Source organism: Coregonus lavaretus (assembly GCF_964263955.1).
Source record: "Coregonus lavaretus genome assembly, chromosome: 4".
NCBI lineage: Eukaryota > Metazoa > Chordata > Actinopteri > Salmoniformes > Salmonidae > Coregonus > Coregonus lavaretus.
The window spans coordinates 32,748,417-32,760,456 of NC_139991.1; the positions used below are offsets into that span (position 1 = coordinate 32,748,417).

At 44.6% G+C, this 12,040-nt stretch overlaps 1 pseudogene across 1 annotated transcript in view; it reads left to right on the plus strand.

Moving 5' to 3' along the window:
- LOC311127408 (sphingosine 1-phosphate receptor 3-like) overlaps window positions 1-8,915 on the plus strand; it is a 38,775-nt pseudogene extending 29,860 nt beyond the window's left edge. The window contains exon 2 of the transcript in view: window positions 7,916-8,915. The product of the transcript in view is annotated as a sphingosine 1-phosphate receptor 3-like (transcript). The remainder of the gene's footprint in view (window positions 1-7,915) is intronic.
- Window positions 8,916-12,040: the final 3,125 nt, after the last annotated feature.

Here is a 12,040-nt window from a genome sequence, read left to right on the forward strand (position 1 = left end):
AGAGGGGGTTGATAACCCATGGTAACCTCGAAGGGTGAAAGACCGGTGGCAGAGGCGGTGAGGGAGTTGTGGGCGTACTCTATCCAGGGCAGATGTTTAGCCCAGGATGATGGATGTTGAGCAGCCACACAACGAAGGGTTGCTTCGAGGTTTTGATTGGCTCTTTCTGTTTGACCGTTGGTCTGGGGATGAAACCCTGAGGACAGACTAACGGAAGCACCCAAAGCAGAACAGAAACCCTTCCAAACACGGGAAGTAAACTGTGGGCCTCTATCAGATACGATGTCCACAGGTATTCCATGGGGACGGAATACATGTTGGACTAGGAGGTCCGCTGTCTCACTGGCAGACGGTAATTTTGGTAATGCTATATAGTGGACAGATTTAGAGAATCTGTCCACAATGGTAAGTATAGTATCATTACCTTCAGACTTGGGTAGGCCGGTGACAAAATCCATGGCAATGTGGGACCAGGGACGGCTGGGAACTGGGAGGGGTAGCAGCAGCCCCGAAGGGGACTGATGGGAGGCTTTGCCCCGAGCACAGGTTGAACAGGCTGCCACAAAAGCCCGAACGTCAGTTTCCATTGAAGGCCACCAAAAATGTCTCCTAAGCAGCGTCAACGTGCGTCTCATCCCAGGGTGACCAGCAAAACGGGAGGTGTGAATCCACTGCAACACCTGAGACCGGACCGTCTCGGGAACAAAGAGTAGGTTGGGAGGTCCATCACCCGGTCCCGGGTCCGTGGCAAGTGCAGTCTTCACAAGAGACTCGATCTCCCACTGAACAGCCGCCACGACGCATGAGGAAGGCAGGACTGCCTCAGGCTCGCTGGTCTCCGAAGGGTCAGCAAACTGGCGGGACAAAGCATCTGGTTTAACATTTCTTGACCCCGGTCTGTATGTAAGAATAAAGTTAAACCTACTAAAAAACAGGGCCCATCTGGCTTGGCGTGAGTTGAGTCTCTTAGTGGCTTGGATGTAAGCCAAGTTTTTGTGGTCAGTCCAGACCACAAACGGCAATTCAGCTCCATCCAGCCAGTGCCGCCATTCTTCCAGTGCAAGCTTGACCGCCAGCAGTTCCCGGTTTCCAACGTCGTAATTCCGTTCTGTGGGTGACAATTTCTTGGAGAAAAAAGCACAGGGGTGAAGCCTTTGGTCAGTGGGGGAGCGCTGGGAGAGGACTGCTCCCACACCTGAGTCCGACGCGTCCACCTCCACAACAAACTGCAGAGAGGTATTGGGGTGTATCAACACGGGGGAGGTGGAAAACAGTTCCTTCAAAACCCCTACCGCCTGCTCCGCCTCAGGGGACCACCGAAAAGGGACTTTAGGAGATGTGAGTCTTGTAAGGGGTGCCACCACTCTACTAAAACCCTTAATGAATCTACGGTAGAAGTTAGCAAAGCCCAAAAATCGTTGAAGTTGCTTACGGGTGGTGGGTGTGGGCCATTCCGTCACTGCCCGGATCTTCTCGGGGTCCGCCTTCACCTGCCCGCTCTCAATTATGAATCCAAGGAACGATGTAGACTGTTTGTGGAACTCACACTTCTCTGCTTTGACGTACAGCTTGTTCTCCAAGAGCCGTTGAAGGACTTGACGGACGTGTGACTCATGCTCCTCGGGTGACTTGGAAAAAACAAGAATATCATCCAGGTATACAAAGACAAAACGGTTCAAAAAATCCCTAAGAACATCGTTCACCATGGCTTGGAAAACCGCAGGGGCATTTGAAAGCCCAAAGGGCATGACCAAATACTCAAAATGTCCCAGTGGAGTGTTGAAAGCGGTTTTCCACTCATCTCCCTTTCGGATTCGGACAAGGTGATAAGCATTCCTGAGGTCGAGCTTGGAAAACACTGTGGCGCCATGCAGAGGTTCAAAAGCTGAGTTGATGAGTGGAAGGGGATACTTGTTTTTAACAGTTATGTTGTTTAAACCCCTGAAATCGATACAGGGGCGTAACGACTTGTCCTTCTTTTCCACGAAAAAGAAACCTGCACCCAAAGGAGACGACGAGGGACGGATTATGCCCGAGACCAGAGAATCACCAATGTACTGCTCCATTGCCTCTCTTTCCGGTCGGGACAGATTGTATAACCGACTAGAGGGCAAGGGAGCACCAGGAAGCAGTTCAATAGGGCAATCATAAGGCCTATGTGGTGGTAGAGACAGAGCCTTGTCCTTACTGAAAACCTCCGCTAAGTCATGGTATTCTTTGGGGACAGATGACAGATCAAGAGGAGCTGAGGGAGGAGTTGGGTTACACTTAGTGGGGGGAACCGCTGACCTCAGGCACTCGGAATGGCAGTTAGTGCTCCAACTGAGAATGGTGTGACGTGTCCAATCAATTTGTGGGTTGTGAAGAGCCAACCAGGGGAAGCCAAGGATTAGGGAGGTAGCTGAGCCAGACATAACTCTTAGCTGAATGCTTTCCCAATGATTGCCAGAAATCACTAGGGAAACGGGGGTGGTTTGATGAGTTATCTCCGCGAGGAGGCGCCCATCAAGGGCTGTGACCCGGATGGGGGTAGGTAGTGGCTCCATGGGGATACGAGCTTGTGTAACGAACTGGTGGCTAATAAAGTTATCTTCTGCACCTGAGTCTATGAGAGCTGAGAGTGGCAGGGAATGACTCTGGAAACGTAAGGTTACAGGTACTTGTAATCGGGGAATGATGGGTTCAGGATCTAACTCTGGGCTCGCAAGTAGACCCACCGTTACGAGCGAGCCTTGTCTTTTGGCCGCTTAGGGCATGTAGCCAGAATGTGTGTGGCGTCTCCACAGTACAGGCACTCACCCGCCTGGAGGCGCCGTTGCCGCTCAGCTGGAGGTAGTCGAGCTCGACCCACTTGCATAGGTTCCTCCTCTGTGCTCGGGATGGAATCAGGAACAAGAAGCTGCCGACTCCGGAGAGGCGAGACTCGAGTGGTTGAAGGCTGGGGAACTCGTCCTCCTAGATGTGGCCGATCGCCTCTCTCCCGACGCCTCTCCCGCAACCGATTGTCTAGCTTGATGGACAGGGAAACGAGAGAATGTAAATCATGTGGCTCATCACGAGCAGCCAGTTCATCCTTAATGGCTTCATTCAAACCGTTTAGAAATGCTCCTTGAAGTGCCACATTGTTCCACTTGGAGTCCGCTGCCAACGTCCAGAACTCAATAGAGTACTCTGCCACACTGTTAGAACCCTGCCTCAAATTAAAAAGTATCTTGGAGGAATTACCCACATGGTCAGGATGGTCAAAAACAGTCTTCAATTTAGCAGAGAAATCAGCAAAAGTCAATCCAGTCAAAGTTTGATCTGAGCACACAGCCTCAGCCCAAACCAGAGCTTTCCCTCTTAACAGCCCCAGAACATAATGTACCTTAGATGAATCAGTAGAAAACGACAGTGGTCTCTGCCGAAAAATCAAGTCACACTGAAGCAAAAATCCCCGGCACTTGTCCAATTCTCCATTGAACGGTTCTGGCGACGTGACAGGGGGTTCCCGACGGAACGAAGCCTGCCTAGTGTCCGAGGAAACAACTTGGGGTGCATCAAACTGGGGGTCAGAGAGAGATGGAGAACTGATAACAGACAATTTAGAGACGTGTGTAGTTAACTGAGTCACCTGGTTCAGCAGTTGATGATTATCTTCCACAAGAGTCCGAATCAACTGGTCATGCTGTCCTAGCAACGTTCCTTGAGCCTGGATAGCTTGTTGGAAGCTGTCTTTGTTTGCCCCATGCTGTTTCTCTGTTGGGTCCATGGCCAGATCGTTCTGTTATGGCTATGGTTCAACCCAGCACTCAGAGAAACCAACACGACAAAGGGAGTGGAAGAAACAAAAATATTTTAATAAAAGTTCAAATTGTCTTAGTCCAAAAACAACTGAAGTAAAGGAACAGAGTGGGCTAGTCGGCTCCGGAGGAAGGAGAGGCTGAGGCAGGCAGGCAGGCAGGCAGGCAGGCAGGCAGGAAGGCAGGCAGGTTGGGAGGTATGTCCGAACTGAAGACAAAACAAACGACAGGTTAAGGAGAGTGGAGAGCCAGGCTGAAGAAAAAGACAAAATTACTTTACTGGTGAGCCAAGTTACCGCTCTGGTAAGAACAACGATCTGGCGCCGGTGGAGAGCCATGCCCAGGAATAAGTAGTGCAGGTTGATGAGAGAATAGGATGCAGCTGCGTAGGCAGGAATCACTGGAAACAACCCGCAGCTGCACAGGAGAGGCAGATCCTGAGCACGCCCCCTGCTCCACTCCAGACACACCCACATAAAGGGGACAAACACACATACAACAGAAAAAGAGGGGACAAAACAAGGAGGAAGGGAAACAGAAAAGGGAGAGACAAGCTGCCCACATAACATTTACAACTGTTGGACTTATGATTACAACCTAGATCAGCTAGATGCAGTCAAGGGTGTGCAAGGCAGTATTGAATGTGTCACTGTCATTCACCTTGATTACTGTAATTTCTCTCCACCTGTGCACCTACAGCGGCTTGCGAAAGTATTCACCACCCATGGCATTTTTCCTATTGGAATTTAAATTGATTTTTGGGGGGGTTTGTATCATTTCATTTACACAACATGCCTACCACTTTGAAGATGCAAAATAAAAAACAATTGTGAAACAAACAAGAAATAAGACAAAAAAACAGAAAACTTGAGCGTGTATAAGTCAATACTTTGTAGAGCCACCTTTTGCAGCAATTACAGCTGCAAGTCTCTTGGGGTATGTCTCTATAAGCTTGGCACATCTAGCCATTCTTCAAGGCAAAACTGCTCCAGCTCCTTCAATTTGGATGGGTTCCGTTGGTGTACAGCAATCTTTAAGTCATACCACAGATTCTCAATTGGATTGAGGTCTGGGCTTTGACTAGGCCATTTCAAGAGATTTTAATGTTTCCCTTTAAACCACTCGAATGTTGCTTTAGCAGTATGCTTAGGGTCATTGTCCTGCTGGAAGGTGGACCTCCGTCCCAGTCTCAAATCTCTGGAAGACTTAAACAGGTTTCCCTCAAGAATTTCCCTTCAATTCTGACCAGTTTCCCAGTCCCTGCCGATGAAAAACATCCCCACAGCATGATGCTGCCACCACCATGCTTCACTGTGGGGATGGTGTTCTCGGGCCGATGAGAGGTGTTGGGTTTGCGCCAGACATAGTGTTTTCCTTGATGGCCAAAAAGCTCAATTTTAGTCTCATCTGACCAGAGTACCTTCTTCCATATGTTTGGGGAGTCTCCCACATGCCTTTTGGCGAACACCAAACGTGTTTACTTATTTTTTTCTTGAAGCAATGGCTTTTTTCTGGCCTCTCTTCCGTAAAGCCCAGCTCTGTGGAGTGTACGGCTTAAAGTGGTCCTATGGACAGATACTCCAATCTCCGCTGTGGAGCTTTGCAGCTCGTTCAGGGATATTTTTGGTGTATTTGTTGCCTCTCTGATTAATGCCCTCCTTGTCTAGTCTGTGAGTTTTGGTGGGCGGCCCTCTCTTGGCAGGTTTGTTGTGGTGTCATATTCTTTCCATCTTTTAATAATGGATTTAATGGTGCTCCGGGGGATGTTCAAAGTTTTGGATATTTTTTTATAACCCAACCCTGATCTGTACTTCTCCACAACTTTGTCCCTGACCTGTTTGGAGAGCTCCTTGGTCTTCATGGTGCCACTTGCTTGGTGGTGCCCCTTGCTTAGTGGCGTTGCAGAATCTGGGGCCTTTCAGAACAGGTGTATATATACTGAGATCATGTGACAGATCATGTGACACTTAGATTGCACACAGGTCGACTTTATTTAACTAATTATGTGACTTCTGAAGGTAATTGGTTGCACCAGATCTTATTTAGGGACTTCATAGCAAAGGGGGTGAATACATATGCACGCACCACTTTTCAGTTATTTATTTTCTAGAATTTTTTGAAACAAGTTTTTTTTTTTATTCCACTTCACCAATTTGGACTATTTTGTGTATGTCCATTACATGAAATCCAAATTAAAATCAATTTAAATTACAGGTTGTAATGCAACAAAACAGGAAAAACGCCAAGGGGGATGAATACTTTTGCAAGGCACTGTACATTGTAAACTTTCATTTGTAGGCTAGGTTGTAGCAACCTCATGATGGGTATGCCTTATTTACTTAGAAGAACTTCAAAATAGTGATTTTGTCAGACAGCATAGGTAGCAGAGCTATAGAGATGGGATGATGACTTGGAATGAAATAATAGTTATCAAATGTAATATACACAACAACTGAAATATTTTATTAAAGTAAAGTAATGTGAATAAATGATGGTTAATAAGTGATATGTAGTAATCGGCAGTCCCTACCATCATGGGACTTTTATTGTTTTATTCTGTGTTGTTACAGCATTCAACCCACATAATGCATAGTGCATTTAATTAAAAAAAATAAATAATTGAAACCGAAATCAAAAACATGATTTTTTTTTAAATAATCGAACCACCTCAAAAAGTCTCTCTCTCTCTCTCAGCCAGGGAGGGCGACTCCCTCCCCTTCGCCAGAGCTACACGCCTTTACCACAAGACAGAGCTAAACCCGCTTATGCGTCAGTCAGAGGGCTATTTTAAAGTCAGACCATATGATGTTTATAACATTGATTTTGTGTGGAAGCCTTTTCAAGTTCTTTCTGTTTGGTAAAAGATATGCAGCTGTTCTGGGTTCAGAAACATGCACCCAGTTAAAACATGGTTATTATAATTTACAACATGATTATAACAAGTAGGCTAGGTTGAATGCGCAAATGAGTACAGGAAGCATATATTAAAAAAGTCCTGTGAGACATTTTACTACCAAATACAGATTATGGAGATTATAATGTGGATCCAAATTATTTTGAAACATACCTCGTGAGTAATTAATGTCTTTGTCAGTACAGCCCTCCCACGTCTTCCCTTCCGTCCCTCTAGAAGGGAGGGGTGTGCCTTCAGCCGTTAGTCGGAAATGGAAGACGAGGGGTGCTTCGGGGTATAGTCTAGCTATTGTAAAGCTATTTGGAAAATAATAAATGACTCAACGAAGAACGTTGGGAGAACCGTTATTATGTTGTACTCCAGTATTTACAAAATTAAGAGAAATTATCACCACCACTTTAAGAAATATAAAACTATGACATTTCATGAAAGAAGCTTGGATGAAGTGTAATAACTTTTGTCTACCGCTGTAAGGAATTGCCGAAATAGAGAGCATCGTATGGTGGGTAGCCTGTCTACTGATTGTCTGTGTGTGATTGTACATTATTTTGTTTCAGTGGTAGTTAGAACATTTATTCTGTAATATCCACCAGTATAAGATATTTATAGACACATTGAGTTTAAAATGAGATTTTAAGACTAATTTAAATGTTTTCTGAATTATACATTTAAATTATTTGAGAAATGTGCCATGATTCTGTGCAAATGCATTACTTCATTGTAAAGATGATCATCTGATTGTACAACTGATTGTAGCCTGTTCATTTATATTTTCATAGTGTTATTTGTGGTAAAAAATAAGTAATTTAAGAACACTTAGTGTCGTCCGGGTTAGGGGAGGGTTTGGCTGGGGTAGGCCGTCATTGTAAATAAGAATTTGTTTCTTAACTGACTTGCCTAGTTAAATAAAGGTTAAATAAAATAAATAAAAATAAAAGTATTCCTGTACATTTAAATCATGAAGAAATCAATTAATATTTTTTCTAGGGTAACAACTCCAGATAATGAAAGTCAATTCAGGATAGATGCTACCCAGATAAGATAATATTTTTTTTATTAAAATAAAGATAAATTAATCCAGATCATTTTGATGTGTCCGGTCCATTACTTTCTGTTATAGAAGGTGTAATACAACCTGCTCACTCAAAACAGGACCTCCTGGCACTAAATACTCCTCTTTTCTGACCTCTGCTGGACATTTGTGGAATAACACTAACAGAGGAGTTGAACCTGCAGAAATATAGCCACTACAACTACACAGGGAAGCTGGAAAACCATCAGAACGGAAAAAGCACTGATGGTGGTGTCACCTTGGACGCTAAAACCATTGTATTCCTCATCATGCGTAGCTTCATAGTACTGGAGAACCTGATTGTTCTGGTGGCAATATGGAAAAACCAGAAGTTCCACATACGCATGTACTTCTTCATTGCTAACCTGGCGTTGTGTGACCTTCTCGCTGGGGTGGCCTATATCGCCAACCTCCTCATGTCAGGGGAGAAGACGCTTCACCTGTCCCCAGTGTTGGGGTTTGTGAGGGAAGGGAGCATAATCGTGGCCCTGGGGGCCTTTACTTTCAGTCTCCTGGCTATAGCCATGGAGAGGCATCTGACTATGATTAAAATGAGGCCATAGAACACCAATAAGAATTACAGGGTGTTATTGCTCATAGGGACCTGCTGGCTCATAGCGATATCCCTGGGAGCGTTGCCCATCCTGGGGTGGAACTGCTTGGACAACCTCGCCGACTGCTCCATGGTCCTACCGCTCTATACCAAGAAGTATGTGGCCTTCTGCATCATCACCTTCATGGCTCTGCTGCTGGATATGTCCATCCTGTATATACGCATCTATACATTGGTGAGGACCAGGTGTATAAACATTCAAACTTGAAGAACTCCATGACCCTCCTCCACACCGTCATCATCGTGGTCGGCGTCTTCATTACCTGCTGGACGCCCATCTTTGCTCTCCTCCTCATCGATGTGGCCTATGAACACCGCCGCTGCTCCATCCTCTACAAGGCCGACTACTTCATAGCCCTGGCCGTGCTCAACTCAGCCATGAACCCTGTGATCTATACCCTGGCCAGCAGGGAGATGAGGAATGCCTTCTTCAGTCTGGTCTGCAGCTGTCTGATGAAGGGGAAGGTCTCCAGCAGCGGTGGTCCCAATAAACCTAGAACACAGCAGGAGCAAGTCCAGTACTTTTGCTCATAACAATCATAACCCCCGTAGGAAAGCCGAGTAGGAAAAGATAGTAGTCCTTAGATCATAGTTGCCCGAACCTCCATAAAGAGCCCATCGTCATCTGGCGCCAATGGGCCAATGGAGAGGAATGTTGAGGTTTGGTGTGGGGCCCTGAACCTCCATGTCCGGCTCATTCAAGAGTCTTTGTAGTATGGCAATGCGAAACTATGGAGGCCTATCCTGTGTATAGGATGGAGAGACATTGTAGGCCTATAATATATTTAGCCGAATAACTCCATAACCACAAACAAGCATTTGGCTCTCCCTCTCTGTGAGGGTAGAGGGTCCAAAAACAGTCCAGACCAGATAAAGACTGTGCAGTAGGGCTAGACTCACCTTTTAAAGGCAATATTCCTGCATTCGCAGTAAACGCTGCATATGTCTGCTCAATCGGAAATACCTTTAAAGGTCAATCGCACTATAACACGGATCTATCGCGGTCCGGATTGAATCTAGGCCATAGACTGTGTAGTGGAGATATAGACTGCCACCATACTGTAGGCCCAGTACTGTAAAAAACGCATGGTGGATATCAAACAAAAGGGCATTTTACATGAATGGTAACTGTAACTCTTAAAAATAGCTTTGTATTATTTTTTTGTTTGTCATACTGAAATATATGTGTTCTGTTTATCCTAAATACTGTTATAATGTTTTTTGTCTTATGAATGTGTAAGTTAATTTTATTGTCTTATGAATGTGTAAGTTAATTTTATTTAACTAGATGATTTGCTAAACAAACATTATGCTACCTGTACAGTAGCAACAATTATTATTTATTTTTTAAGGTGGTAGATCAGCTTTAATATTGAAGATAGATTGTAACTTCCATCAATGTAATTGTCTGCATCACTTCCTATCCCCCATGTTTTTTTTTCTTGCAAATATATATATACAGTGGGGGAAAAAAGTATTTAGTCAGCCACCAATTGTGCAAGTTCTCCCACTTAAAAAGATGAGAGAGGCCTGTAATTTTCATCATAGGTACACGTCAACAATGACAGACAAAATGAGGAAAAAAAATCCAGAAAATCACATTGTAGGATTTTTAATGAATTTATTTGCAAATTATGGTGGAAAATAAGTATTTGGTCAATAACAAAAGTTTCTCAATAATTTGTTATATATCCTTTGTTGGCAATGACACAGGTCAAACATTTTCTGTAAGTCTTCACAAGGTTTTCACACACTGTTGCTGGTATTTTGGCCCATTCCTCCATGCAGATAACCTCTAGAGCAGTGATGTTTTGGGGCTGTCGCTGGGCAACACGGACTTTCAACTCCCTCCAAAGATTTTCTATGGGGTTGAGATCTGGAGACTGGCTAGGCCACTCCAGGACCTTGAAATGCTTCTTACGAAGCCACTCCTTCGTTGCCCGGGCGGTGTGTTTGGGATCATTGTCATGCTGAAAGACCAAGCCACGTTTCATCTTCAATGCCCTTGCTGATGGAAGGAGGTTTTCACTCAAAATCTCACGATACATGGCCCCATTCATTCTTTCCTTTACACGGATCAGTCGTCCTGGTCCCTTTGCAGAAAAACAGCCCCAAAGCATGATGTTTCCACTCCCATGCTTCACAATAGGTATGGTGTTCTTTGGATGCAACTCAGCATTCTTTGTCCTCCAAACACGACGAGTTGAGTTTTTACCAAAAAGTTATATTTTGGTTTCATCTGACCATATGACATTCTCCCAATCCTCTTCTGGATCATCCAAATGCACTCTAGCAAACTTCAGACGGGCCTGGACATGTACTGGCTTAAGCAGGGGGACACGTCTCGCACTGCAGGATTTGAGTCCCTGGCGGCGTAGTGTGTTACTGATGGTAGGCTTTGTTACTTTGGTCCCAGCTCTCTGCAGGTCATTCACTAGGTCCCCCCGTGTGGTTCTGGGATTTTTGCTCACCGTTCTTGTGATCATTTTGCCCCACGGGGTGAGATCTTGCGTGGAGCCCCAGATCGAGGGAGATTATCAGTGGCCTTGTATGTCTTCCATTTCCTAATAATTGCTCCCACAGTTGATTTCTTCAAACCAAGCTGCTTACCTATTGCAGATTCAGTCTTCCCAGCCTGGTGCAGGTCTACAATTTTGTTTCTGGTGTCCTTTGACAGCTCTTTGGTCTTGGCCATAGTGGAGTTTGGAGTGTGACTGTTTGAGGTTGTGGACAGGTGTCTTTTATACTGATAACAAGTTCAAAAAGGTGCCATTAATACAGGTAACGAGTGGAGGACAGAGGAGCCTCTTAAAGAAGAAGTTACAGGTCTGTGAGAGCCAGAAATCTTGCTTGTTTGTAGGTGACCAAATACTTATTTTCCACCATAATTTGCAAATAAATTCATTAAAAATCCTACAATGTGATTTTCTGGATTTTTTTTTCTGAATTTGTCTGTCATAGTTGACGTGTACCTATGATGAAAATTACAGGCCTCTCTCATCTTTTTAAGTGGGAGAACTTGCACAATTGGTGGCTGACTAAATACTTTTTTTCCCCACTGTACATACATACACATATACACATATACATTCGGTGAGGGAAGAAAGTATTTGATCCCCTGCTGATTTTGTATGTTTGCCCACTGACAAAGAAATGATCAGTCTATCATTTTAATGGTAGTTTTATTTGAACAGTGAGAGACAGAATAACAACAAAGAAATCCAAAAATGATATAAATTGATTTGCATTTTAATGAGGGAAATAAGTATTTGACCCCCTCTCAATCAGAAAGATTTCTGGCACCCAGGTGTCTTTTATACAGGTAACGAGCTGAGATTAGGAGCACACTCTTAAAGGGAGTGCTCCTAATCTCAGTTTGTTACCTGTATAAAAGACACCTGTCCACAGAAGCAATCAATCAATCAGATTCCAAACTCTCCACCATGGCCAAGACCAAAGAGCTCTCCAAGGATGTCAGGGACAAGATTGTAGACCTACACAAGGCTGGAATGGGCTACAAGACCATCGCCAAGCAGCTTGGTGAGAAGGTGACAACAGTTGGTGCGATTATTCGCAAATGGAAGAAACACAAAAGAACTGAAAATGTCCCTCGGCCTGGGGCTCCATGCAAGATCTCACCTCGTGGAGTTGCAATGATC